The sequence below is a fragment of the Lissotriton vulgaris genome, chromosome 9, assembly GCF_964263255.1.
Source record: "Lissotriton vulgaris chromosome 9, aLisVul1.2, whole genome shotgun sequence".
Classification (NCBI taxonomy): Eukaryota; Metazoa; Chordata; class Amphibia; order Caudata; family Salamandridae; genus Lissotriton; species Lissotriton vulgaris.
In genome coordinates, this window is record NC_141697.1 from 848,000,417 (window position 1) to 848,028,141 (window position 27,725).

Below are 27,725 nucleotides of genomic sequence, written 5' to 3' on the forward strand. Positions count from 1 at the left end.
AGGTCTCTCATGATAGCAGGTGGTTAAATAGAAATTCGCTGCTCAGCTGACCCGGCCGGAGCAAACATGCCAAAAATGTACGCAGAATGAGCTTTTCAGTGAATAGCAGCCAGGCACATTCTAGCTAGTTTTACTTGTAAGCGGGTTTGGAAATGCTTTTCGGGCTCAGTACTGGGCTCAAACATGCAGGCCCGAGGTCTCTCATGATTGCAGGTGGTTAAATAGAAATTCGCTGCTCAGCTGACCCGGCAGGACCAAATATATGCCACAAATGTACGCAGAATGAGCTTTTCAGTGAATAGCAGCCAGGCACATTTTAGCTAGTTTTACTTGTAAGTGGGGTTGGAAACACTTTTCAGGCTCATTACTGCACTCAAAACATGCAGCCCTAAGGTCTCTCATGATAGCAGGTGGTTAAGTAGAAATTTGCCACTTGGCTGACCCAGCAGGAGCAAACGTATGCCAAAAATGTACACAGAATGAGCTTTTCAGTGAATAGCAGCCAGGCACATTTTAGCTAGTTTTACTTGTAAGTGGGGTTGGAAACGCTTTTCAGGATCAGTACTGGGCTCAAAACATGCAGCTCTGAGGTCTCTCCTGATAGGAGGTAGTTAAGTAGAACTTCGCTGCTCAGCTGACCCGGCAGGAGCAAATGTATGCCAAAAATGTACGCAGAATGAGCTTTTCAGTGACTAGCAGCCAGGCACATTTTAGCTCGTTTTACTTGTAAGTGGGGTTGGAAACGCTTTTCAGGCTCAGTACTGCGCTCAAAACATGCAGCCCTGAGGTCTCTCATGATAGCAGGTGGTTAAATAGAAATTCGCTGCTCAGCTGACCCGGCCGGAGCAAACGTATGCCAAAAATGTACGCAGAATGAGCTTTTCAGTGAAGAGCAGCCAGGCACATTCTAGCAAGTTTTACTTGTAAGTGGGGTTGGAAACACTTTTCAGGCTCAGTACTGCGCTCGAAAGATGCAGCCCTGACGTCTCTCATGATGATAGCAGGTGGTTAAGTAGACATTTGCCACTTGGCTGACCCAGCAGGAGCAAACGTATGCCAAAATGTACACAGAATGAGCTTTTCAGTGAATAGCAGCCAGGCACATTTTAGCTAGTTTTACTTGTAAGTGTGGTTGGAAACGCTTTTCAGGATCATTACTGGGCTCAAAACATGCAGCCCTGAGGTCTCTCATGATAGCAGGTGGTTAAATAGAAATTCGCTGCTCAGCTGACCCGGCAGGAGCAAACGTATGCCAAAAATGTATGCAGAATGAGCTTTTCAGTGAAGAGCTGCCAGGCACATTTTAGCTAGTTTTACTTGTAAGTGGGGTTGGAAATGCTTTTCGGGCTCAGTACTGGGCTCAAACATGCAGCCCTGAGGTCTCTCATGATTGCAGGTGGTTAAATAGAAATTTGCTGCTCAGCTGACCCGGCAGGACCAAATATATGCCAAAAATGTACGCAGAATGAGCTTTTCAGTGAATAGCAGCCAGGCACATTCTAGCTAGTTTTACTTGTAAGCGGGTTTGGAAACGCTTTTCAGGCTCAGTACTGGGCTAAAAACATGCAGCCCTGAGGTCTCTCATGATAGCAGGTGGTTAAATAGAAATTCGCTGCTCAGCTGACCCGGTAGGAGCAAACGTATGCCAAAAATGTACGCAGAATGAGCTTTTCAGTGAAGAGCAGCCAGGCACATTTTTAGTTTTACTTGTAAGTGGGGTTGGAAATGCTTTTCGGGCTCAGTACTGGGCTCAAACATGCAGGCCCGAGGTCTCTCATGATTGCAGGTGGTTAAATAGAAATTCGCTGCTCAGCTGACCCGGCAGGACCAAATATATGCCACAAATGTACGCAGAATGAGCTTTTCAGTGAATAGCAGCCAGGCACATTTTAGCTAGTTTTACTTGTAAGTGGGGTTGGAAACACTTTTCAGGCTCAGTACTGCACTCAAAACATGCAGCCCTAAGGTCTCTCATGATAGCAGGTGGTTAAGTAGAAATTTGCCACTTGGCTGACCCAGCAGGAGCAAACGTATGCCAAAAATGTACACAGAATGAGCTTTTCAGTGAATAGCAGCCAGGCACATTTTAGCTAGTTTTACTTGTAAGTGTGGTTGGAAACGCTTTTCAGGATCATTACTGGTCTCAAAACATGCAGCCCTGAGGTCTCTCATGATAGCAGGTGGTTAAATAGAAATTCGCTGCTCAGCTGACCCGGCAGGAGCAAACGTATGCCAAAAATGTACGCAGAATGAGCTTTTCAGTGAAGAGCTGCCAGGCACATTTTAGCTAGTTTTACTTGTAAGTGGGGTTGGAAATGCTTTTCGGGCTCAGTACTGGGCTCAAACATGCAGCCCTGAGGTCTCTCATGATTGCAGGTGGTTAAATAGAAATTTGCTTCTCAGCTGACCCGGCAGGACCAAATATATGCCAAAAATGTACGCAGAATGAGCTTTTCAGTGAATAGCAGCCAGGCACATTTTAGCTAGTTTTACTTGTAAGTGGGGTTGGAAACACTTTTCAGGCTCAGTACTGCACTCAAAACATGCAGCCCTAAGGTCTCTCATGATAGCAGGTGGTTAAGTAGAAATTTGCCACTTGGCTGACCCAGCAGGAGCAAACGTATGCCAAAAATGTACACAGAATGAGCTTTTCAGTGAATAGCAGCCAGGCACATTTTAGCTAGTTTTACTTGTAAGTGGGGTTGGAAACGCTTTTCAGGATCAGTACTGGGCTCAAAACATGCAGCTCTGAGGTCTCTCCTGATAGGAGGTAGTTAAGTAGAACTTCGCTGCTCAGCTGACCCGGCAGGAGCAAATGTATGCCAAAAATGTACGCAGAATGAGCTTTTCAGTGACTAGCAGCCAGGCACATTTTAGCTCGTTTTACTTGTAAGTGGGGTTGGAAACGCTTTTCAGGATCAGTACTGGGCTCAAAACATGCAGCCCTGAGGTCTCTCATGATAGCAGGTGGTTAAATAGAAATTCGCTGCTCAGCTGACCCGGCAGGAGCAAATGTATGCCAAAAATGTATGCAGAATGAGCTTTTCAGTGAAGAGCAGCCAGGCACATTTTAGCTAGTTTTACTTGTAAGAGGGGTTGGAAACACTTTTCAGGTTCAGTACTGGGCTCAAAACATGCAGCCCTGAGGTCTCTCATGATAGCAGGTGGTTAAATAGAAATTCGCTGCTCAGCTGACCCGGCAGGAGCAAACGTATGCCAAAAATGTAAGCAGAATGAGCTTTTCAGTGAATAGCAGCCAGGCACATTTTAGCTAGTTTTACTTGTAAGTGGGGTTGGAAATGCTTTTCAGGCTCAGTACTGGGCTCAAAAGATGCAGCTCTGAGGTCTCTCCTGATAGGAGGTAGTTAAGTAGAACTTCGCTGCTCAGCTGACCCGGCAGGAGCAAATGTATGCCAAAAATGTACGCAGAATGAGCTTTTCACTAAAGAGCAGCCAGGCACATTCTAGCAAGTTTTACTTGTAAGTGGAGTTGGAAACGCTTTTCAGGCTCAGTACTGCGCTCAAAAGATGCAGCCCTGAGGTCTCTCATGATAGCAGGTGGTTAAATAGAAATTCGCTGCTCAGCTGACCCGGCCGGAGCAAACGTAGGCCAAAAATGTACGCAGAATGAGCTTTTCAGTGAATAGCAGCCAGGCACATTTTAGCTAGTTTTACTTGTAAGTGTGGTTGGAAACGCTTTTCAGGATCATTACTGGGCTCAAAACATGCAGCCCTGAGGTCTCTCATGATAGCAGGTGGTTAAATAGAAATTCGCTGCTCAGCTGACCCGGCAGGAGCAAACGTATGCCCAAAATGTTCAGAATGAGCTTTTCAGTGAAGAGCTGCCAGGCACATTTTAGCTAGTTTTACTTGTAAGTGGGGTTGGAAATGCTTTTCGGGCTCAGTACTGGGCTCAAACATGCAGCCCTGAGGTCTCTCATGATTGCAGGTGGTTAAATAGAAATTTGCTGCTCAGCTGACCCGGCGGGACCAAATATATGCCAAAAATGTACACAGAATGAGCTTTTCAGTGAATAGCAGCCAGGCACATTTTAGCTAGTTTTACTTGTAAGTGGGGTTGGAAACATTTTTCAGGCTCAGTACTGCACTCAAAACATGCAGCCCTAAGGTCTCTCATGATAGCAGGTGGTTAAGTAGAAATTTGCCACTTGGCTGACCCAGCAGGAGCAAACGTATGCCAAAAATGTACACAGAATGAGCTTTTCAGTGAAAAGCAGCCAGGCACATTTTAGCTAGTTTTACTTGTAAGTGTGGTTGGAAACGCTTTTCAGGATCATTACTGGGCTCAAAACATGCAGCCCTGAGGTCTCTCATGATAGCAGGTGGTTAAATAGAAATTCGCTGCTCAGCTGACCCGGCAGGAGCAAACGTATGCCAAAAATGTACGCAGAATGAGCTTTTCAGTGAAGAGCAGCCAGGCACATTCTAGCAAGTTTTACTTGTAAGTGGGGTTGGAAACACTTTTCAGGCTCAGTACTGCGCTCAAAAGATGCAGCCCTGACGTCTCTCATGATGATAGCAGGTGGTTAAGTAGAAATTTGCCACTTGGCTGACCCAGCAGGAGCAAACGTATGCCAAAAATGTACACAGAATGAGCTTTTCAGTGAATAGCAGCCAGGCACATTTTAGCTAGTTTTACTTGTAAGTGTGGTTGGAAACGCTTTTCAGGATCATTACTGGGCTCAAAACATGCAGCCCTGAGGTCTCTCATGATAGCAGGTGGTTAAATAGAAATTCGCTGCTCAGCTGACTTGGCAGGAGCAAACGTATGCCAAAAATGTACGCAGAATGAGCTTTTCAGTGAAGAGCTGCCAGGCACATTTTAGCTAGTTTTACTTGTAAGTGGGGTTGGAAATGCTTTTCGGGCTCAGTACTGGGCTCAAACATGCAGCCCTGAGGTCTCTCATGATTGCAGGTGGTTAAATAGAAATTTGCTGCTCAGCTGACCCGGCAGGACCAAATATATGCCAAAAATGTACGCAGAATGAGCTTTTCAGTGAATAGCAGCCAGGCACATTTTAGCTAGTTTTACTTGTAAGTGGGGTTGGAAACACTTTTCAGGCTCAGTACTGCACTCAAAACATGCAGCCCTAAGGTCTCTCATGATAGCAGGTGGTTAAGTAGAAATTTGCCACTTGGCTGACCCAGCAGGAGCAAACGTATGCCAAAAATGTACACAGAATGAGCTTTTCAGTGAATAGCAGCCAGGCACATTTTAGCTAGTTTTACTTGTAAGTGGGGTTGGAAACGCTTTTCAGGATCAGTACTGGGCTCAAAACATGCAGCTCTGAGGTCTCTCCTGATAGGAGGTAGTTAAGTAGAACTTCGCTGCTCAGCTGACCCGGCAGGAGCAAATGTATGCCAAAAATGTACGCAGAATGAGCTTTTCAGTGACTAGCAGCCAGGCACATTTTAGCTCGTTTTACTTGTAAGTGGGGTTGGAAACGCTTTTCAGGATCAGTACTGGGCTCAAAACATGCAGCCCTGAGGTCTCTCATGATAGCAGGTGGTTAAATAGAAATTCGCTGCTCAGCTGACCCGGCAGGAGCAAATGTATGCCAAAAATGTATGCAGAATGAGCTTTTCAGTGAAGAGCAGCCAGGCACATTTTAGCTAGTTTTACTTGTAAGAGGGGTTGGAAACACTTTTCAGGTTCAGTACTGGGCTCAAAACATGCAGCCCTGAGGTCTCTCATGATAGCAGGTGGTTAAATAGAAATTCGCTGCTCAGCTGACCCGGCAGGAGCAAACGTATGCCAAAAATGTAAGCAGAATGAGCTTTTCAGTGAATAGCAGCCAGGCACATTTTAGCTAGTTTTACTTGTAAGTGGGGTTGGAAATGCTTTTCAGGCTCAGTACTGGGCTCAAAAGATGCAGCTCTGAGGTCTCTCCTGATAGGAGGTAGTTAAGTAGAACTTCGCTGCTCAGCTGACCCGGCAGGAGCAAATGTATGCCAAAAATGTACGCAGAATGAGCTTTTCACTAAAGAGCAGCCAGGCACATTCTAGCAAGTTTTACTTGTAAGTGGAGTTGGAAACGCTTTTCAGGCTCAGTACTGCGCTCAAAAGATGCAGCCCTGAGGTCTCTCATGATAGCAGGTGGTTAAATAGAAATTCGCTGCTCAGCTGACCCGGCCGGAGCAAACGTATGCCAAAAATGTACGCAGAATGAGCTTTTCAGTGAATAGCAGCCAGGCACATTTTAGCTAGTTTTACTTGTAAGTGTGGTTGGAAACGCTTTTCAGGATCATTACTGGGCTCAAAACATGCAGCCCTGAGGTCTCTCATGATAGCAGGTGGTTAAATAGAAATTCGCTGCTCAGCTGACCCGGCAGGAGCAAACGTATGCCAAAAATGTGCAGAATGAGCTTTTCAGTGAAGAGCTGCCAGGCACATTTTAGCTAGTTTTACTTGTAAGTGGGGTTGGAAATGCTTTTCGGGCTCAGTACTGGGCTCAAACATGCAGCCCTGAGGTCTCTCATGATTGCAGGTGGTTAAATAGAAATTTGCTGCTCAGCTGACCCGGCAGGACCAAATATATGCCAAAAATGTACGCAGAATGAGCTTTTCAGTGAATAGCAGCCAGGCACATTTTAGCTAGTTTTACTTGTAAGTGGGGTTGGAAACACTTTTCAGGCTCAGTACTGCACTCAAAACATGCAGCCCTAAGGTCTCTCATGATAGCAGGTGGTTAAGTAGAAATTTGCCACTTGGCTGACCCAGCAGGAGCAAACGTATGCCAAAAATGTACACAGAATGAGCTTTTCAGTGAATAGCAGCCAGGCACATTTTAGCTAGTTTTACTTGTAAGTGGGGTTGGAAACGCTTTTCAGGATCAGTACTGGGCTCAAAACATGCAGCTCTGAGGTCTCTCCTGATAGGAGGTAGTTAAGTAGAACTTCGCTGCTCAGCTGACCCGGCAGGAGCAAATGTATGCCAAAAATGTACGCAGAATGAGCTTTTCAGTGACTAGCAGCCAGGCACATTTTAGCTCGTTTTACTTGTAAGTGGGGTTGGAAACGCTTTTCAGGATCAGTACTGGGCTCAAAACATGCAGCCCTGAGGTCTCTCATGATAGCAGGTGGTTAAATAGAAATTCGCTGCTCAGCTGACCCGGCAGGAGCAAATGTATGCCAAAAATGTATGCAGAATGAGCTTTTCAGTGAAGAGCAGCCAGGCACATTTTAGCTAGTTTTACTTGTAAGAGGGGTTGGAAACACTTTTCAGGTTCAGTACTGGGCTCAAAACATGCAGCCCTGAGGTCTCTCATGATAGCAGGTGGTTAAATAGAAATTCGCTGCTCAGCTGACCCGGCAGGAGCAAACGTATGCCAAAAATGTAAGCACAATGAGCTTTTCAGTGAATAGCAGCCAGGCACATTTTAGCTAGTTTTACTTGTAAGTGGGGTTGGAAATGCTTTTCAGGCTCAGTACTGGGCTCAAAAGATGCAGCTCTGAGGTCTCTCCTGATAGGAGGTAGTTAAGTAGAACTTCGCTGCTCAGCTGACCCGGCAGGAGCAAATGTATGCCAAAAATGTACGCAGAATGAGCTTTTCACTAAAGAGCAGCCAGGCACATTCTAGCAAGTTTTACTTGTAAGTGGGGTTGGAAACGCTTTTCAGGCTCAGTACTGCGCTCAAAAGATGCAGCCCTGAGGTCTCTCATGATAGCAGGTGGTTAAATAGAAATTCGCTGCTCAGCTGACCCGGCAGGAGCAAACGTATGCCAAAAATGTACGCAGAATGAGCTTTTCAGTGAAGAGCAGCCAGGCACATTTTAGCTAGTTTTACTTGTAAGAGGGGTTGGAAACGCTTTTCAGGTTCAGTACTGGGCTCAAAACATGCAGCCCTGAGGTCTCTCATGATAGCAGGTGGTTAAATAGAAATTCGCTGCTCAGCTGACCCGGTAGGAGCAAACGCATGCCAAAAATGTACGCAGAATGAGCTTTTCAGTGACTAGCAGCCAGGCACATTTTAGCTCGTTTTACTTGTAAGTGGGGTTAGAAACGCTTTTCAGGCTCAGTACTGCGCTCAAAACATAACCCCCCCTGAGGTCTCTCATGATAGCAGGTGGTTAAATAGAAATTCGCTGCTCAGCTGACCCGGCCGGAGCAAACATGCCAAAAATGTACGCAGAATGAGCTTTTCAGTGAATAGCAGCCAGGCACATTCTAGCTAGTTTTACTTGTAAGCGGGTTTGGAAACGCTTTTCAGGCTCAGTACTGGGCTAAAAACATGCAGCCCTGAGGTCTCTCATGATAGCAGGTGGTTAAATAGGAATTCGCTGCTCAGCTGACCCGGTAGGAGCAAACGTATGCCAAAAATGTATGCAGAATGAGCTTTTCAGTGAAGAGCAGCCAGGCACATTTTAGCTAGTTTTACTTGTAAGTGGGGTTGGAAATGCTTTTCAGGCTCAGTACTGGGCTCAAAAGATGCAGCTCTGAGATCTCTCCTGATAGGAGGTAGTTAAGTAGAACTTCGCTGCTCAGCTGACCCGGCAGGAGCAAATGTATGCCAAAAATGTATGCAGAATGAGCTTTTCAGTGAAGAGCAGCCAGGCACATTCTAGCAAGTTTTACTTGTATGGGGTTGGAAACGCTGTTCAGGCTCAGTACTGTGCTCAAAAGATGCAGCCCTGAGGTCTCTCATGATAGCAGGTGGTTAAAAGAAATTTGCCATTTGGCTGACCCAGCAGGAGCAAATGTATGCCAAAAATGTACACAGAATGAGCTTTTCAGTGAATAGCAGCCAGGCGCATTTTAGCTAGTTTTACTTGTAAGTGGGGTTGGAAACGCTTTTCAGGATCAGTACTGGGCTCAAAACATGCAGCCCTGAGGTCTCTCATGATAGCAGGTGGTTAAATAGAAATTCGCTGCTCAGCTGACCCGGTAGGAGCAAACGTATCCCAAAAATGTACGCAGAATGAGCTTTTCAGTGACTAGCAGCCAGGCACATTTTAGCTCGTTTTACTTGTAAGTGGGGTTAGAAACGCTTTTCAGGCTCAGTACTGCGCTCAAAACATGCAGCCCTGAGGTCTCTCATGATAGCAGGTGATTAAATAGAAATTCGCTGCTCAGCTGACCCGGCCGGAGCAAACATGCCAAAAATGTACGCAGAATGAGCTTTTCAGTGAATAGCAGCCAGGCACATTCTAGCTAGTTTTACTTGTAAGCGGGTTTGGAAACGCTTTTCAGGCTCAGTACTGGGCTAAAAACATGCAGCCCTGAGGTCTCTCATGATAGCAGGTGATTAAATAGAAATTCGCTGCTCAGCTGACCCGGCCGGAGCAAACATGCCAAAAATGTACGCAGAATGAGCTTTTCAGTGAATAGCAGCCAGGCACATTCTAGCTAGTTTTACTTGTAAGCGGGTTTGGAAACGCTTTTCAGGCTCAGTACTGGGCTAAAAACATGCAGCCCTGAGGTCTCTCATGATAGCAGGTGGTTAAATAGAAATTCGCTGCTCAGCTGACCCGGTAGGAGCAAACGTATGCCAAAAATGTACGCAGAATGAGCTTTTCAGTGAAGAGCAGCCAGGCACATTTTAGCTAGTTTTACTTGTAAGTGGGGTTGGAAATGCTTTTCGGGCTCAGTACTGGGCTCAAACATGCAGCCCCGAGGTCTCTCATGATTGCAGGTGGTTAAATAGAAATTTGCTGCTCAGCTGACCCGGCAGGACCAAATATATGCCAAAAATGTACGCAGAATGAGCTTTTCAGTGAATAGCAGCCAGGCACATTTTAGCTAGTTTTACTTGTAAGTGGGGTTGGAAACACTTTTCAGGCTTAGTACTGCGCTCAAAAGATGCAGCCCTGACGTCTCTCATGATGATAGCAGGTGGTTAAGTAGAAATTTGCCACTTGGCTGACCCAGCAGGAGCAAACGTATGCCAAAAATGTACACAGAATGAGCTTTTCAGTGAATAGCAGCCAGGCACATTTTAGCTAGTTTTACTTGTAAGTGTGGTTGGAAACGCTTTTCAGGATCATTACTGGGCTCAAAACATGCAGCCCTGAGGTCTCTCATGATAGCAGGTGGTTAAATAGAAATTCGCTGCTCAGCTGACCCGGCAGGAGCAAACGTATGCCAAAAATGTATGCAGAATGAGCTTTTCAGTGAAGAGCTGCCAGGCACATTTTAGCTAGTTTTACTTGTAAGTGGGGTTGGAAATGCTTTTCGGGCTCAGTACTGGGCTCAAACATGCAGCCCTGAGGTCTCTCATGATAGCAGGTGGTTAAATAGAAATTCGCTGCTCAGCTGACCCGGCAGGAGCAAACGTATGCCAAAAATGTAAGCAGCATGAGCTTTTCAGTGACTAGCAGCCAGGCACATTTTAGCTCGTTTTACTTGTAAGTGGGGTTAGAAACGCTTTTCAGGCTCAGTACTGCGCTCAAAACATGCAGCCCTGAGGTCTCTCATGATAGCAGGTGGTTAAATGGAAATTCGCTGCTCAGCTGACCCGGCCGGAGCAAACATGCCAAAAATGTACGCAGAATGAGCTTTTCAGTGAATAGCAGCCAGGCACATTCTAGCTAGTTTTACTAGTAAGCGGGTTTGGAAACGCTTTTCAGGCTCAGTACTGGGCTAAAAACATGCAGCCCTGAGGTCTCTCATGATAGCAGGTGGTTAAATAGGAATTCGCTGCTCAGCTGACCCGGTAGGAGCAAACGTATGCCAAAAATGTACGCAGAATAAGCTTTTCAGTGAATAGCAGCCAGGCACATTTTAGCTAGTTTTACTTGTAAGTGGGGTTGGAAACACTTTTCAGGCTTAGTACTGCGCTCAAAAGATGCAGCCCTGACGTCTCTCATGATGATAGCAGGTGGTTAAGTAGAAATTTGCCACTTGGCTGACCCAGCAGGAGCAAACGTATGCCAAAAATGTACACAGAATGAGCTTTTCAGTGAATAGCAGCCAGGCACATTTTAGCTAGTTTTACTTGTAAGTGTGGTTGGAAACGCTTTTCAGGATCATTACTGGGCTCAAAACATGCAGCCCTGAGGTCTCTCATGATAGCAGGTGGTTAAATAGAAATTCGCTGCTCAGCTGACCCGGCAGGAGCAAACGTATGCCAAAAATGTATGCAGAATGAGCTTTTCAGTGAAGAGCTGCCAGGCACATTTTAGCTAGTTTTACTTGTAAGTGGGGTTGGAAATGCTTTTCGGGCTCAGTACTGGGCTCAAACATGCAGCCCTGAGGTCTCTCATGATAGCAGGTGGTTAAATAGAAATTCGCTGCTCAGCTGACCCGGCAGGAGCAAACGTATGCCAAAAATGTAAGCAGAATGAGCTTTTCAGTGACTAGCAGCCAGGCACATTTTAGCTCGTTTTACTTGTAAGTGGGGTTAGAAACGCTTTTCAGGCTCAGTACTGCGCTCAAAACATGCAGCCCTGAGGTCTCTCATGATAGCAGGTGGTTAAATAGAAATTCGCTGCTCAGCTGACCCGGCCGGAGCAAACATGCCAAAAATGTACGCAGAATGAGCTTTTCAGTGAATAGCAGCCAGGCACATTCTAGCTAGTTTTACTTGTAAGCGGGTTTGGAAATGCTTTTCAGGCTCAGTACTGGGCTAAAAACATGCAGCCCTGAGGTCTCTCATGATAGCAGGTGGTTAAATAGGAATTCGCTGCTCAGCTGACCCGGTAGGAGCAAACGTATGCCAAAAATGTACGCAGAATGAGCTTTTCAGTGAAGAGCAGCCAGGCACATTTTAGCTAGTTTTACTTGTAAGTGGGGTTGGAAATGCTTTTCAGGCTCAGTACTGGGCTCAAAAGATGCAGCTCTGAGATCTCTCCTGATAGGAGGTAGTTAAGTAGAACTTCGCTGCTCAGCTGACCCGGCAGGAGCAAATGTATGCCAAAAATGTATGCAGAATGAGCTTTTCAGTGAAGAGCAGCCAGGCACATTCTAGCAAGTTTTACTTGGATGGGGTTGGAAACGCTGTTCAGGCTCAGTACTGCGCTCAAAAGATGCAGCCCTGAGGTCTCTCATGATAGCAGGTGGTTAAAAGAAATTTGCCATTTGGCTGACCCAGCAGGAGCAAATGTATGCCAAAAATGTACACAGAATGAGCTTTTCAGTGAATAGCAGCCAGGCGCATTTTAGCTAGTTTTACTTGTAAGTGGGGTTGGAAACGCTTTTCAGGATCAGTACTGGGCTCAAAACATGCAGCCCTGAGGTCTCTCATGATAGCAGGTGGTTAAATAGAAATTCGCTGCTCAGCTGACCCGGTAGAAGCAAACGTATGCCAAAAATGTACGCAGAATGAGCTTTTCAGTGACTAGCAGCCAGGCACATTTTAGCTCGTTTTACTTGTAAGTGGGGTTAGAAACGCTTTTCAGGCTCAGTACTGCGCTCAAAACATGCAGCCCTGAGGTCTCTCATGATAGCAGGTGATTAAATAGAAATTCGCTGCTCAGCTGACCCGGCCGGAGCAAACATGCCAAAAATGTACGCAGAATGAGCTTTTCAGTGAATAGCAGCCAGGCACATTCTAGCTAGTGTTACTTGTAAGCGGGTTTGGAAACGCTTTTCAGGCTCAGTACTGGGCTAAAAACATGCAGCCCTGAGGTCTCTCATGATAGCAGGTGGTTAAATAGAAATTCGCTGCTCAGCTGACCCGGTAGGAGCAAACGTATGCCAAAAATGTACGCAGAATGAGCTTTTCAGTGAAGAGCAGCCAGGCACATTTTAGCTAGTTTTACTTGTAAGTGGGGTTGGAAATGCTTTTCGGGCTCAGTACTGGGCTCAAACATGCAGCCCCGAGGTCTCTCATGATTGCAGGTGGTTAAATAGAAATTCGCTGCTCAGCTGACCCGGCAGGACCAAATATATGCCAAAAATGTACGCAGAATGAGCTTTTCAGTGAATAGCAGCCAGGCACATTTTAGCTAGTTTTACTTGTAAGTGGGGTTGGAAACACTTTTCAGGCTTAGTACTGCGCTCAAAAGATGCAGCCCTGACGTCTCTCATGATGATAGCAGGTGGTTAAGTAGAAATTTGCCACTTGGCTGACCCAGCAGGAGCAAACGTATGCCAAAAATGTACACAGAATGAGCTTTTCAGTGAATAGCAGCAAGGCACATTTTAGCTAGTTTTACTTGTAAGTGTGGTTGGAAACGCTTTTCAGGATCATTACTGGGCTCAAAACATGCAGCCCTGAGGTCTCTCATGATAGCAGGTGGTTAAATAGAAATTCGCTGCTCAGCTGACCCGGCAGGAGCAAACGTATGCCAAAAATGTATGCAGAATGAGCTTTTCAGTGAAGAGCTGCCAGGCACATTTTAGCTAGTTTTACTTGTAAGTGGGGTTGGAAATGCTTTTCGGGCTCAGTACTGGGCTCAAACATGCAGCCCTGAGGTCTCTCATGATTGCAGGTGGTTAAATAGAAATTTGCTGCTCAGCTGACCCGGCAGGACCAAATATATGCCAAAAATGTACGCAGAATGAGTTTTTCAGTGAATAGCAGCCAGGCACATTTTAGCTAGTTTTACTTGTAAGTGGGGTTGGAAACACTTTTCAGGCTCAATACTGCACTCAAAACATGCAGCCCTAAGGTTTCTCATGATAGCAGGTGGTAAAGTAGAAATTTGCCACTTGGCTGACCCAGCAGGAGCAAACGTATGCCAAAAATGTACACAGAATGAGCTTTTCAGTGAATAGCAGCCAGGCACATTTTAGCTAGTTTTACTTGTAAGTGGGGTTGGAAATGCTTTTCAGGCTCAGTACTGGGCTCAAAAGATGCAGCTCTGAGGTCTCTCCTGATAGGAGGTAGTTAAGTAGAACTTTGCTGCTCAGCTGACCCGGCAAGAGCAAATGTATGCCAAAAATGTACGCAGAATGAGCTTTTCACTAAAGAGCAGCCAGGCACATTCTAGCAAGTTTTACTTGTAAGTGGGGTTGGAAACGCTTTCCAGGCTCAGTACTGCGCTCAAAAGATGCAGCCCTGAGGTCTCTCATGATAGCAGGTGGTTAAATAGAAATTCGCTGCTCAGCTGACCCGGCAGGAGCAAACGTATGCCAAAAATGTACGCAGAATGAGCTTTTCAGTGAAGAGCAGCCAGGCACATTTTAGCTAGTTTTACTTGTAAGAGGGGTTGGAAACGCTTTTCAGGTTCAGTACTGGGCTCAAAACATGCAGCCCTGAGGTCTCTCATGATAGCAGGTGGTTAAATAGAAATTCGCTGCTCAGCTGACCCGGTCGGAGCAAACGTATGCCAAAAATGTACGCAGAATGAGCTTTTCAGTGACTAGCAGCCAGGCACATTTTAGCTCGTTTTACTTGTAAGTGGGGTTAGAAACGCTTTTCAGGCTCAGTACTGCGCTCAAAACATGCAGCCCTGAGGTCTCTCATGAAAGCAGGTGGTTAAATAGAAATTCGCTGCTCAGCTGACCCGGCCGGAGCAAACATGCCAAAAATGTACGCAGAATGAGCTTTTCAGTGAATAGCAGCCAGGCACATTCTAGCTAGTTTTACTTGTAAGCGGGTTTGGAAACGCTTTTCAGGCTCAGTACTGGGCTAAAAACATGCAGCCCTGAGGTCTCTCATGATAGCAGGTGGTTAAATAGGAATTCACTGCTCAGCTGACCCGGTAGGAGCAAACGTATGCCAAAAATGTACGCAGAATGAGCTTTTCAGTGAAGAGCAGCCAGGCACATTTTAGCTAGTTTTACTTGTAAGTGGGGTTGGAAATGCTTTTCAGGCTCAGTACTGGGCTCAAAAGATGCAGCTCTGAGATCTCTTGATAGGAGGTAGTTAAGTAGAACTTCGCTGCTCAGCTGACCCGGCAGGAGCAAATGTATGCCAAAAATGTATGCAGAATGAGCTTTTCAGTGAAGAGCAGCCAGGCACATTCTAGCAAGTTTTACTTGTATGGGGTTGGAAACGCTGTTCAGGCTCAGTACTGCGCTCAAACGATGCAACCCTGAGGTCTCTCATGATAGCAGGTGGTTAAAAGAAATTTGCCATTTGGCTGACCCAGCAGGAGCAAATGTATGCCAAAAATGTACACAGAATGAGCTTTTCAGTGAATAGCAGCCAGGCGCATTTTAGCTAGTTTTACTTGTAAGTGGGGTTGGAAACGCTTTTCAGGATCAGTACTGGGCTCAAAACATGCAGCCCTGAGGTCTCTCATGATAGCAGGTGGTTAAATAGAAATTCACTGCTCAGCTGACCCGGTAGGAGCAAACGTATGCCAAAAATGTACGCAGAATGAGCTTTTCAGTGACTAGCAGCCAGGCACATTTTAGCTCGTTTTACTTGTAAGTGGGGTTAGAAACGCTTTTCAGGCTCAGCACTGCGCTCAAAACATGCAGCCCTGAGGTCTCTCATGATAGCAGGTGGTTAAATAGAAATTCGCTGCTCAGCTGACCCGGCCGGAGCAAACATGCCAGAAATGTACGCAGAATGAGCTTTTCAGTGAATAGCAGCCAGGCACATTCTAGCTAGTTTTACTTGTAAGCGGGTTTGGAAACGCTTTTCAGGCTCAGTACTGGGCTAAAAACATGCAGCCCTGAGGTCTCTCATGATAGCAGGTGGTTAAATAGAAATTCGCTGCTCAGCTGACCCGGTAGGAGCAAACGTATGCCAAAAATGTACGCAGAATGAGCTTTTCAGTGAAGAGCAGCCAGGCACATTTTAGCTAGTTTTACTTGTAAGTGGGGTTGGAAATGCTTTTCGGGCTCAGTACTGGGCTCAAACATGCAGCCCCGAGGTCTCTCATGATTGCAGGTGGTTAAATAGAAATTCGCTGCTCAGCTGACCCGGCAGGACCAAATATATGCCAAAAATGTACGCAGAATGAGCTTTTCAGTGAATAGCAGCCAGGCACATTTTAGCTAGTTTTACTTGTAAGTGGGGTTGGAAACACTTTTCAGGCTCAGTACTGCACTCAAAACATGCAGCCCTAAGGTCTCTCATGATAGCAGGTGGTTAAGTAGAAATTTGCCACTTGGCTGACCCAGCAGGAGCAAACGTATGCCAAAAATGTACACAGAATGAGCTTTTCAGTGAATAGCAGCCAGGCACATTTTAGCTAGTTTTACTTGTAAGTGGGGTTGGAAACGCTTTTCAGGATCAGTACTGGGCTCAAAACATGCAGCTCTGAGGTCTATCCTGATAGGAGGTAGTTAAGTAGAACTTCGCTGCTCAGCTGACCCGGCAGGAGCAAATGTATGCCAAAAATGTACGCAGAATGAGCTTTTCAGTGACTAGCAGCCAGGCACATTTTAGCTCGTTTTACTTGTAAGTGGGGTTGGAAACGCTTTTCAGGCTCAGTACTGCGCTCAAAACATGCAGCCCTGAGGTCTCTCATGATAGCAGGTGGTTAAATAGAAATTCGCTGCTCAGCTGACCCGGCCGGAGCAAACGTATGCCAAAAATGTACGCAGAATGAGCTTTTCAGTGAAGAGCAGCCAGGCACATTCTAGCAAGTTTTACTTGTAAGTGGGGTTGGAAACACTTTTCAGGCTCAGTACTGCGCTCAAAAGATGCAGCCCTGACGTCTCTCATGATGATAGCAGGTGGTTAAGTAGAAATTTGCCACTTGGCTGACCCAGCAGGAGCAAACGTATGCCAAAAATGTACACAGAATGAGCTTTTCAGTGAATAGCAGCCAGGCACATTTTAGCTAGTTTTACTTGTAAGTGTGGTTGGAAACGCTTTTCAGGATCATTACTGGGCTCAAAACATGCAGCCCTGAGGTCTCTCATGATAGCAGGTGGTTAAATAGAAATTTGCTGCTCAGCTGACCCGGCAGGAGCAAACGTATGCCAAAAATGTATGCAGAATGAGCTTTTCAGTGAAGAGCTGCCAGGCACATTTTAGCTAGTTTTACTTGTAAGTGGGGTTGGAAATGCTTTTCGGGCTCAGTACTGGGCTCAAACATGCAGCCCTGAGGTCTCTCATGATTGCAGGTGGTTAAATAGAAATTTGCTGCTCAGCTGACCCGGCAGGACCAAATATATGCCAAAAATGTACGCAGAATGAGCTTTTCAGTGAATAGCAGCCAGGCACATTTTAGCTAGTTTAACTTGTAAGTGGGGTTGGAAACACTTTTCAGGCTCAGTACTGCACTCAAAACATGCAGCCCTAAGGTCTCTCATGATAGCAGGTGGTTAAGTAGAAATTTGCCACTTGGCTGACCCAGCAGGAGCAAACGTATGCCAAAAATGTACACAGAATGAGCTTTTCTGTGAATAGCAGCCAGGCACATTATAGCTAGTTTTACTTTTAAGTGGGGTTGGAAACGCTTTTCAGGATCAGTACTGGGCTCAAAACATGCAGCTCTGAGGTCTCTCCTGATAGGAGGTAGTTAAGTAGAACTTCGCTGCTCAGCTGACCCGGCAGGAGCAAATGTATGCCAAAAATGTACGCAGAATGAGCTTTTCAGTGACTAGCAGCCAGGCACATTTTAGCTCGTTTTACTTGTAAGTGGGGTTGGAAACGCTTTTCAGGATCAGTACTGGGCTCAAAACATGCAGCCCTGAGGTCTCTCATGATAGCAGGTGGTTAAATAGAAATTCGCTGCTCAGCTGACCCGGCAGGAGCAAATGTATGCCAAAAAAGTATGCAGAATGAGCTTTTCAGTGAAGAGCAGCCAGGCACATTTTAGCTAGTTTTACTTGTAAGAGGGGTTGGAAACACTTTTCAGGTTCAGTACTGGCTCAAAACATGCAGCCCTGAGGTCTCTCATGATAGCAGGTGGTTAAATAGAAATTCGCTGCTCAGCTGACCCGGCAGGAGCAAACGTATGCCAAAAATGTAAGCAGAATGAGCTTTTCAGTGAATAGCAGCCAGGCACATTTTAGCTAGTTTTACTTGTAAGTGGGGTTGGAAATGCTTTTCAGGCTCAGTACTGGGCTCAATAGATGCAGATCTGAGGTCTCTCCTGATAGGAGGTAGTTAAGTAGAACTTCGCTGCTCAGCTGACCCGGCAGGAGCAAATGTATGCCAAAAATGTACGCAGCATGAGCTTTTCACTAAAGAGCAGCCAGGCACATTCTAGCAAGTTTTACTTGTAAGTGGGGTTGGAAACGCTTTTCAGGCTCAGTACTGCGCTCAAAAGATGCAGCCCTGAGGTCTCTCATGATAGCAGGTGGTTAAATAGAAATTCGCTGCTCAGCTGACCCGGCAGGAGCAAACGTATGCCAAAAATGTACGCAGAATGAGCTTTTCAGTGAAGAGCAGCCAGGCACATTTTAGCTAGTTTTACTTGTAAGAGGGGTTGGAAACGCTTTTCAGGTTCAGTACTGGGCTCAAAAGATGCAGCCCTGAGGTCTCTCATGATAGCAGGTGGTTAAATAGAAATTCGCTGCTCAGCTGACCCGGTAGGAGCAAACGTATGCCAAAAATGTACGCAGAATGAGCTTTTCAGTGACTAGCAGCCAGGCACATTTTAGCTCGTTTTACTTGTAAGTGGGGTTAGAAACGCTTTTCAGGCTCAGTACTGCGCTCAAAACATGCAGCCCTGAGGTCTCTCATGATAGCAGGTGGTTAAATAGAAATTTGCTGCTCAGCTGACCCGGCCGGAGCAAACATGCCAAAAATGTACGCAGAATGAGCTTTTCAGTGAATAGCAGCCAGGCACATTCTAGCTAGTTTTACTTGTAAGCGGGTTTGGAAACGCTTTTCAGGCTCAGTACTGGGCTAAAAACATGCAGCCCTGAGGTCTCTCATGATAGCAGGTGGTTAAATAGGAATTCGCTGCTCAGCTGACCCGGTAGGAGCAAACGTATGCCAAAAATGTACGCAGAATGAGCTTTTCAGTGAAGAGCAGCCAGGCACATTTTAGCTAGTTTTACTTGTAAGTGGGGTTGGAAATGCTTTTCAGGCTCAGTACTGGGCTCAAAAGATGCAGCTCTGAGATCTCTCCTGATAGGAGGTAGTTAAGTAGAACTTCGCTGCTCAGCTGACCCGGCAGGAGCAAATGTATGCCAAAAATGTATGCAGAATGAGCTTTTCAGTGAAGAGCAGCCAGGCACATTCTAGCAAGTTTTACTTGTATGGGGTTGGAAACGCTGTTCAGGCTCAGTACTGCGCTCAAAAGATGCAGCCCTGAGGTCTCTCATGATAGCAGGTGGTTAAAAGAAATTTGCCATTTGGCTGACCCAGCAGGAGCAAATGTATGCCAAAAATGTACACAGAATGAGCTTTTCAGTGAATAGCAGCCAGGCGCATTTTAGCTAGTTTTACTTGTAAGTGGGGTTGGAAACGCTTTTCAGGATCAGTACTGGGCTCAAAACATGCAGCCCTGAGGTCTCTCATGATAGCAGGTGGTTAAATAGAAATTCGCTGCTCAGCTGACCCGGTAGGAGCAAACGTATGCCAAAAATGTACGCAGAATGAGCTTTTCAGTGACTAGCAGCCAGGCACATTTTAGCTCGTTTTACTTGTAAGTGGGGTTAGAAACGCTTTTCAGGCTCAGTACTGCGCTCAAAACATGCAGCCCTGAGGTCTCTCATGATGGCAGGTAAATAGAAATTCGCTGCTCAGCTGACCCGGCCGGAGCAAACATGCCAAAAATGTACGCAGAATGAGCTTTTCAGTGAATAGCAGCCAGGCACATTCTAGCTAGTTTTACTTGTAAGCGGGTTTGGAAACGCTTTTCAGGCTCAGTACTGGGCTAAAAACATGCAGCCCTGAGGTCTCTCATGATAGCAGGTGGTTAAATAGAAATTCGCTGCTCAGCTGACCCGGTAGGAGCAAACGTATGCCAAAAATGTACGCAGAATGAGCTTTTCAGTGAAGAGCAGCCAGGCACATTTTAGCTAGTTTTACTTGTAAGTGGGGTTGGAAATGCTTTTCGGGCTCAGTACTGGGCTCAAACATGCAGCCCCGAGATCTCTCATGATTGCAGCTGGTTAAATAGAAATTCGCTGCTCAGCTGACCCGGCAGGAGCAAATGTATGCCAAAAATGTACGCAGAATGAGCTTTTCAGTGACTAGCAGCCAGGCACATTTTAGCTCGTTTTACTTGTAAGTGGGGTTGGAAACGCTTTTCAGGCTCAGTACTGCGCTCAAAACATGCAGCCCTGAGGTCTCTCATGATAGCAGGTGGTTAAATAGAAATTCGTTGCTCAGCTGACCCGGCCGGAGCAAACGTATGCCAAAAATGTACGCAGAATGAGCTTTTCAGTGAAGAGCAGCCAGGCACATTCTAGCAAGTTTTACTTGTAAGTGGGGTTGGAAACACTTTTCAGGCTCAGGACTGCGCTCAAAAGATGCAGCCCTGACGTCTCTCATGATGATAGCAGGTGGTTAAGTAGAAATTTGCCACTTGGCTGACCCAGCAGGAGCAAACGTATGCCAAAAATGTACACAGAATGAGCTTTTCAGTGAATAGCAGCCAGGCACATTTTAGCTAGTTTTACTTGTAAGTGTGGTTGGAAACGCTTTTCAGGATCATTACTGGGCTCAAAACATGCAGCCCTGAGGTCTCTCATGATAGCAGGTGGTTAAATAGAAATTCGCTGCTCAGCTGACCCGGCAGGAGCAAATATATGCCAAAAATGTACGCAGAATGAGCTTTTCAGTGAATAGCAGCCAGGCACATTTTAGCTAGTTTTACTTGTAAGTGGGGTTGGAAACACTTTTCAGGCTCAGTACTGCACTCAAAACATGCAGCCCTAAGGTCTCTCATGATAGCAGGTGGTTAAGTAGAAATTTGCCACTTGGCTGACCCAGCAGGAGCAAACGTATGCCAAAAATGTACACAGAAGGAGCTTTTCAGTGAATAGCAGCCAGGCACATTTTAGCTAGTTTTCCTTGTAAGTGGGGTTGGAAACGCTTTTCAGGATCAGTACTGGGCTCAAAACATGCAGCTCTGAGGTCTCTCCTGATAGGAGGTAGTTAAGTAGAACTTCGCTGCTCAGCTGACCCGGCAGGAGCAAATGTATGCCAAAAATGTACGCAGAATGAGCTTTTCAGTGACTAGCAGCCAGGCACATTTTAGCTCGTTTTACTTGTAAGTGGGGTTGGAAACGCTTTTCAGGATCAGTACTGGGCTCAAAACATGCAGCCCTGAGGTCTCTCATGATAGCAGGTGGTTAAATAGAAATTCGCTGCTCAGCTGACCCGGTAGGAGCAAATGTATGCCAAAAATGTATGCAGAATGGCTTTTCAGTGAAGAGCAGCCAGGCACATTTTAGCTAGTTTTACTTGTAAGAGGGGTTGGAAACACTTTTCAGGTTCAGTACTGGGCTCAAAACATGCAGCCCTGAGGTCTCTCATGATAGCAGGTGGTTAAATAGAAATTCGCTGCTCAGCTGACCCGGCAGGAGCAAACGTATGCCAAAAATGTAAGCAGAATGAGCTTTTCAGTGAATAGCAGCCAGGCACATTTTAGCTAGTTTTACTTGTAAGTGGGGTTGGAAATGCTTTTCAGGCTCAGTACTGGGCTCAAAAGATGCAGCTCTGAGGTCTCTCCTGATAGGAGGTAGTTAAGTAGAACTTCGCTGCTCAGCTGACCCGGCAGGAGCAAATGTATGCCAAAAATGTACGCAGAATGAGCTTTTCACTAAAGAGCAGCCAGGCACATTCTAGCAAGTTTTACTTGTAAGTGGGGTTGGAAAAGCTTTTCAGGCTCAGTACTGCGCTCAAAAGATGCAGCCCTGAGGTCTCTCATGATAGCAGGTGGTTAAATAGAAATTCGCTGCTCAGCTGACCCGGCAGGAGCAAACGTATGCCAAAAATGTACGCAGAATGAGCTTTTCAGTGAAGAGCAGCCAGGCACATTTTAGCTAGTTTTACTTGTAAGAGGGGTTGGAAACGCTTTTCAGGTTCAGTACTGGGCTCAAAACATGCAGCCCTGAGGTCTCTCATGAATAGCAGGTGGTTAAATAGAAATTCGCTGCTCAGCTGACCCGGTAGGAGCAAACGTATGCCAAAAATGTACGCAGAATGAGCTTTTCAGTGACTAGCAGCCAGGCACATTTTAGCTCGTTTTACTTGTAAGTGGGGTTAGAAACGCTTTTCAGGCTCAGTACTGCGCTCAAAACATGCAGCCCTGAGGTCTCTCATGATAGCAGGTGGTTAAATAGAAATTCGCTGCTCAGCTGACCCGGCCGGAGCAAACATGCCAAAAATGTACGCAGAATGAGCTTTTCAGTGAATAGCAGCCAGGCACATTCTAGCTAGTTTTACTTGTAAGCGGGTTTGGAAACGCTTTTCAGGCTCAGTACTGGGCTAAAAACATGCAGGCCTGAGGTCTCATAATAGCAGGTGGTTAAATAAGAATTCGCTGCTCAGCTGACCCGGTAGGAGCAAACGTATGCCAAAAATGTACGCAGAATGAGCTTTTCAGTGAAGAGCAGCCAGGCACATTTTAGCTAGTTTTACTTGTAAGTGGGGTTGGAAACGCTTTTCAGGATCAGTACTGGGCTCAAAACATGCAGCCCTGAGGTCTCTCATGATAGCAGGTGGTTAAGTAGAAATTTGCCACTTGGCTGACCCAGCAGGAGCAAACGTATGCCAAAAATGTACACAGAATGAGCTTTTCAGTGAATAGCAGCCAGGCACATTTTAGCTAGTTTTACTTGTAAGTGTGGTTGGAAACGCTTTTCAGGATCATTACTGGGCTCAAAACATGCAGCCCTGAGGTCTCTCATGATAGCAGGTGGTTAAATAGAAATTCGCTGCTCAGCTGACCCGGCAGGAGCAAACGTATGCCAAAAATGTACGCAGAATGAGCTTTTCAGTGAATAGCAGCCAGGCACATTTTAGCTAGTTTTACTTGTAAGTGGGGTTGGAAACGCTTTTCAGGATCAGTACTGGGCTCAAAACATGCAGCTCTGAGGTCTCTCCTGATAGGAGGTAGTTAAGTAGAACTTCGCTGCTCAGCTGACCCGGCAGGAGCAAATGTATGCCAAAAATGTACGCAGAATGAGCTTTTCAGTGACTAGCAGCCAGGCACATTTTAGCTCGTTTTACTTGTAAGTGGGGTTGGAAACGCTTTTCAGGATCAGTACTGGGCTCAAAACATGCAGCCCTGAGGTCTCTCATGATAGCAGGTGGTTAAAAGAAATTTGCCATTTGGCTGACCCAGCAGGAGCAAATGTATGCCAAAAATGTACACAGAATGAGCTTTTCAGTGAATAGCAGCCAGGCGCATTTTAGCTAGTTTTACTTGTAAGTGGGGTTGGAAACGCTTTTCAGGATCAGTACTGGGCTTAAAACATGCAGCCCTGAGGTCTCTCATGATAGCAGGTGGTTAAATAGAAATTCGCTGCTCAGCTGACCCGGTAGGAGCAAACGTATGCCAAAAATGTACGCAGAATGAGCTTTTCAGTGACTAGCAGCCAGGCACATTTTAGCTCGTTTTACTTGTAAGTGGGGTTAGAAACGCTTTTCAGGCTCAGTGCTGCGCTCAAAACATGCAGCCCTGAGGTCTCTCATGATAGCAGGTAAATAGAAATTCGCTGCTCAGCTGACCCGGCCGGAGCAAACATGCCAAAAATGTACGCAGAATGAGCTTTTCAGTGAATAGCAGCCAGGCACATTCTAGCTAGTTTTACTTGTAAGCGGGTTTGGAAACGCTTTTCAGGCTCAGTACTGGGCTAAAAACATGCAGCCCTGAGGTCTCTCATGATAGCAGGTGGTTAAATAGAAATTCGCTGCTCAGCTGACCCGGTAGGAGCAAACGTATGCCAAAAATGTACGCAGAATGAGCTTTTCAGTGAAGAGCAGCCAGGCACATTTTAGCTAGTTTTACTTGTAAGTGGGGTTGGAAATGCTTTTCGGGCTCAGTACTGGGCTCAAACATGCAGCCCCGAGGTCTCTCATGATTGCAGCTGGTTAAATAGAAATTCGCTGCTCAGCTGACCCGGCAGGAGCAAATGTATGCCAAAAATGTACGCAGAATGAGCTTTTCAGTGACTAGCAGCCAGGCACATTTTAGCTCGTTTTACTTGTAAGTGGGGTTGGAAACGCTTTTCAGGCTCAGTACTGCGCTCAAAACATGCAGCCCTGAGGTCTCTCATGATAGCAGGTGGTTAAATAGAAATTCGTTGCTCAGCTGACCCGGCCGGAGCAAACGTATGCCAAAAATGTACGCAGAATGAGCTTTTCAGTGAAGAGCAGCCAGGCACATTCTAGCAAGTTTTACTTGTAAGTGGGGTTGGAAACACTTTTCAGGCTCAGTACTGCGCTCAAAAGATGCAGCCCTGACGTCTCTCATGATGATAGCAGGTGGTTAAGTAGAAATTTGCCACTTGGCTGACCCAGCAGGAGCAAACGTATGCCAAAAATGTACACAGAATGAGCTTTTCAGTGACTAGCAGCCAGGCACATGTTAGCTAGTTTTACTTGTAAGTGTGGTTGGAAACGCTTTTCAGGATCATTACTGGGCTCAAAACATGCAGCCCTGAGGTCTCTCATGATAGCAGGTGGTTAAATAGAAATTCGCTGCTCAGCTGACCCGGCAGGAGCAAATATATGCCAAAAATGTACGCAGAATGAGCTTTTCAGTGAATAGCAGCCAGGCACATTTTAGCTAGTTTTACTTGTAAGTGGGGTTGGAAACACTTTTCAGGCTCAGTACTGCACTCAAAACATGCAGCCCTAAGGTCTCTCATGATAGCAGGTGGTTAAGTAGAAATTTGCCACTTGGCTGACCCAGCAGGAGCAAACGTATGCCAAAAATGTACACAGAAGGAGCTTTTCAGTGAATAGCAGCCAGGCACATTTTAGCTAGTTTTACTTGTAAGTGGGGTTGGAAACGCTTTTCAGGATCAGTACTGGGCTCAAAACATGCAGCTCTGAGGTCTCTCCTGATAGGAGGTAGTTAAGTAGAACTTCGCTGCTCAGCTGACCCGGCAGGAGCAAATGTATGCCAAAAATGTACGCAGAATGAGCTTTTCAGTGACTAGCAGCCAGGCACATTTTAGCTCGTTTTACTTGTAAGTGGGGTTGGAAACACTTTTCAGGATCAGTACTGGGCTCAAAACATGCAGCCCTGAGGTCTCTCATGATAGCAGGTGGTTAAATAGAAATTCGCTGCTCAGCTGACCCGGTAGGAGCAAATGTATGCCAAAAATGTATGCAGAATGAGCTTTTCAGTAAAGAGCAGCCAGGCACATTTTAGCTAGTTTTACTTGTAAGAGGGGTTGGAAACACTTTTCAGGTTCAGTACTGGGCTCAAAACATGCAGCCCTGAGGTCTCTCATGATAGCAGGTGGTTAAATAGAAATTCGCTGCTCAGCTGACCCGGCAGGAGCAAACGTATGCCAAAAATGTAAGCAGAATGAGCTTTTCAGTGAATAGCAGCCAGGCACATTTTAGCTAGTTTTACTTGTAAGTGGGGTTGGAAATGCTTTTCAGGCTCAGTACTGGGCTCAAAAGATGCAGCTCTGAGGTCTCTCCTGATAGGAGGTAGTTAAGTAGAACTTCGCTGCTCAGCTGACCCGGCAGGAGCAAATGTATGCCAAAAATGTACGCAGAATGAGCTTTTCACTAAAGAGCAGCCAGGCACATTCTAGCAAGTTTTACTTGTAAGTGGGGTTGGAAAAGCTTTTCAGGCTCAGTACTGCGCTCAAAAGATGCAGCCCTGAGGTCTCTCATGATAGCAGGTGGTTAAATAGAAATTCGCTGCTCAGCTGACCCGGGAGGAGCAAACGTATGCCAAAAATGTACGCAGAATGAGCTTTTCAGTGAAGAGCAGCCAGGCACATTTTAGCTAGTTTTACTTGTAAGAGGGGTTGGAAACGCTTTTCAGGTTCAGTACTGGGCTCAAAACATGCAGCCCTGAGGTCTCTCATGAATAGCAGGTGGTTAAATAGAAATTCGCTGCTCAGCTGACCCGGTAGGAGCAAACGTATGCCAAAAATGTACGCAGAATGAGCTTTTCAGTGAAGAGCAGCCAGGCACATTTTAGCTAGTTTTACTTGTAAGAGGGGTTGGAAACGCTTTTCAGGTTCAGTACTGGGCTCAAAACATGCAGCCCTGAGGTCTCTCATGAATAGCAGGTGGTTAAATAGAAATTCGCTGCTCAGCTGACCCGGTAGGAGCAAACGTATGCCAAAAATGTACGCAGAATGAGCTTTTCAGTGACTAGCAGCCAGGCACATTTTAGCTCGTTTTACTTGTAAGTGGGGTTAGAAACGCTTTTCAGGCTCAGTACTGCGCTCAAAACATGCAGCCCTGAGGTCTCTCATGATAGCAGGTGGTTAAATAGAAATTCGCTGCTCAGCTGACCCGGCCGGAGCAAACATGCCAAAAATGTACGCAGAATGAGCTTTTCAGTGAATAGCAGCCAGGCACATTCTAGCTAGTTTTACTTGTAAGCGGGTTTGGAAACGCTTTTCAGGCTCAGTACTGGGCTAAAAACATGCAGGCCTGAGGTCTCATAATAGCAGGTGGTTAAATAAGAATTCGCTGCTCAGCTGACCCGGTAGGAGCAAACGTATGCCAAAAATGTACGCAGAATGAGCTTTTCAGTGAAGAGCAGCCAGGCACATTTTAGCTAGTTTTACTTGTAAGTGGGGTTGGAAACGCTTTTCAGGATCAGTACTGGGCTCAAAACATGCAGCCCTGAGGTCTCTCATGATAGCAGGTGGTTAAGTAGAAATTTGCCACTTGGCTGACCCAGCAGGAGCAAACGTATGCCAAAAATGTACACAGAATGAGCTTTTCAGTGAATAGCAGCCAGGCACATTTTAGCTAGTTTTACTTGTAAGTGTGGTTGGAAACGCTTTTCAGGATCATTACTGGGCTCAAAACATGCAGCCCTGAGGTCTCTCATGATAGCAGGTGGTTAAATAGAAATTCGCTGCTCAGCTGACCCGGCAGGAGCAAACGTATGCCAAAAATGTACGCAGAATGAGCTTTTCAGTGAATAGCAGCCAGGCACATTTTAGCTAGTTTTACTTGTAAGTGGGGTTGGAAACGCTTTTCAGGATCAGTACTGGGCTCAAAACATGCAGCTCTGAGGTCTCTCCTGATAGGAGGTAGTTAAGTAGAACTTCGCTGCTCAGCTGACCCGGCAGGAGCAAATGTATGCCAAAAATGTACGCAGAATGAGCTTTTCAGTGACTAGCAGCCAGGCACATTTTAGCTCGTTTTACTTGTAAGTGGGGTTGGAAACGCTTTTCAGGATCAGTACTGGGCTCAAAACATGCAGCCCTGAGGTCTCTCATGATAGCAGGTGGTTAAAAGAAATTTGCCATTTGGCTGACCCAGCAGGAGCAAATGTATGCCAAAAATGTACACAGAATGAGCTTTTCAGTGAATAGCAGCCAGGCGCATTTTAGCTAGTTTTACTTGTAAGTGGGGTTGGAAACGCTTTTCAGGATCAGTACTGGGCTTAAAACATGCAGCCCTGAGGTCTCTCATGATAGCAGGTGGTTAAATAGAAATTCGCTGCTCAGCTGACCCGGTAGGAGCAAACGTATGCCAAAAATGTACGCAGAATGAGCTTTTCAGTGACTAGCAGCCAGGCACATTTTAGCTCGTTTTACTTGTAAGTGGGGTTAGAAACGCTTTTCAGGCTCAGTGCTGCGCTCAAAACATGCAGCCCTGAGGTCTCTCATGATAGCAGGTAAATAGAAATTCGCTGCTCAGCTGACCCGGCCGGAGCAAACATGCCAAAAATGTACGCAGAATGAGCTTTTCAGTGAATAGCAGCCAGGCACATTCTAGCTAGTTTTACTTGTAAGCGGGTTTGGAAACGCTTTTCAGGCTCAGTACTGGGCTAAAAACATGCAGCCCTGAGGTCTC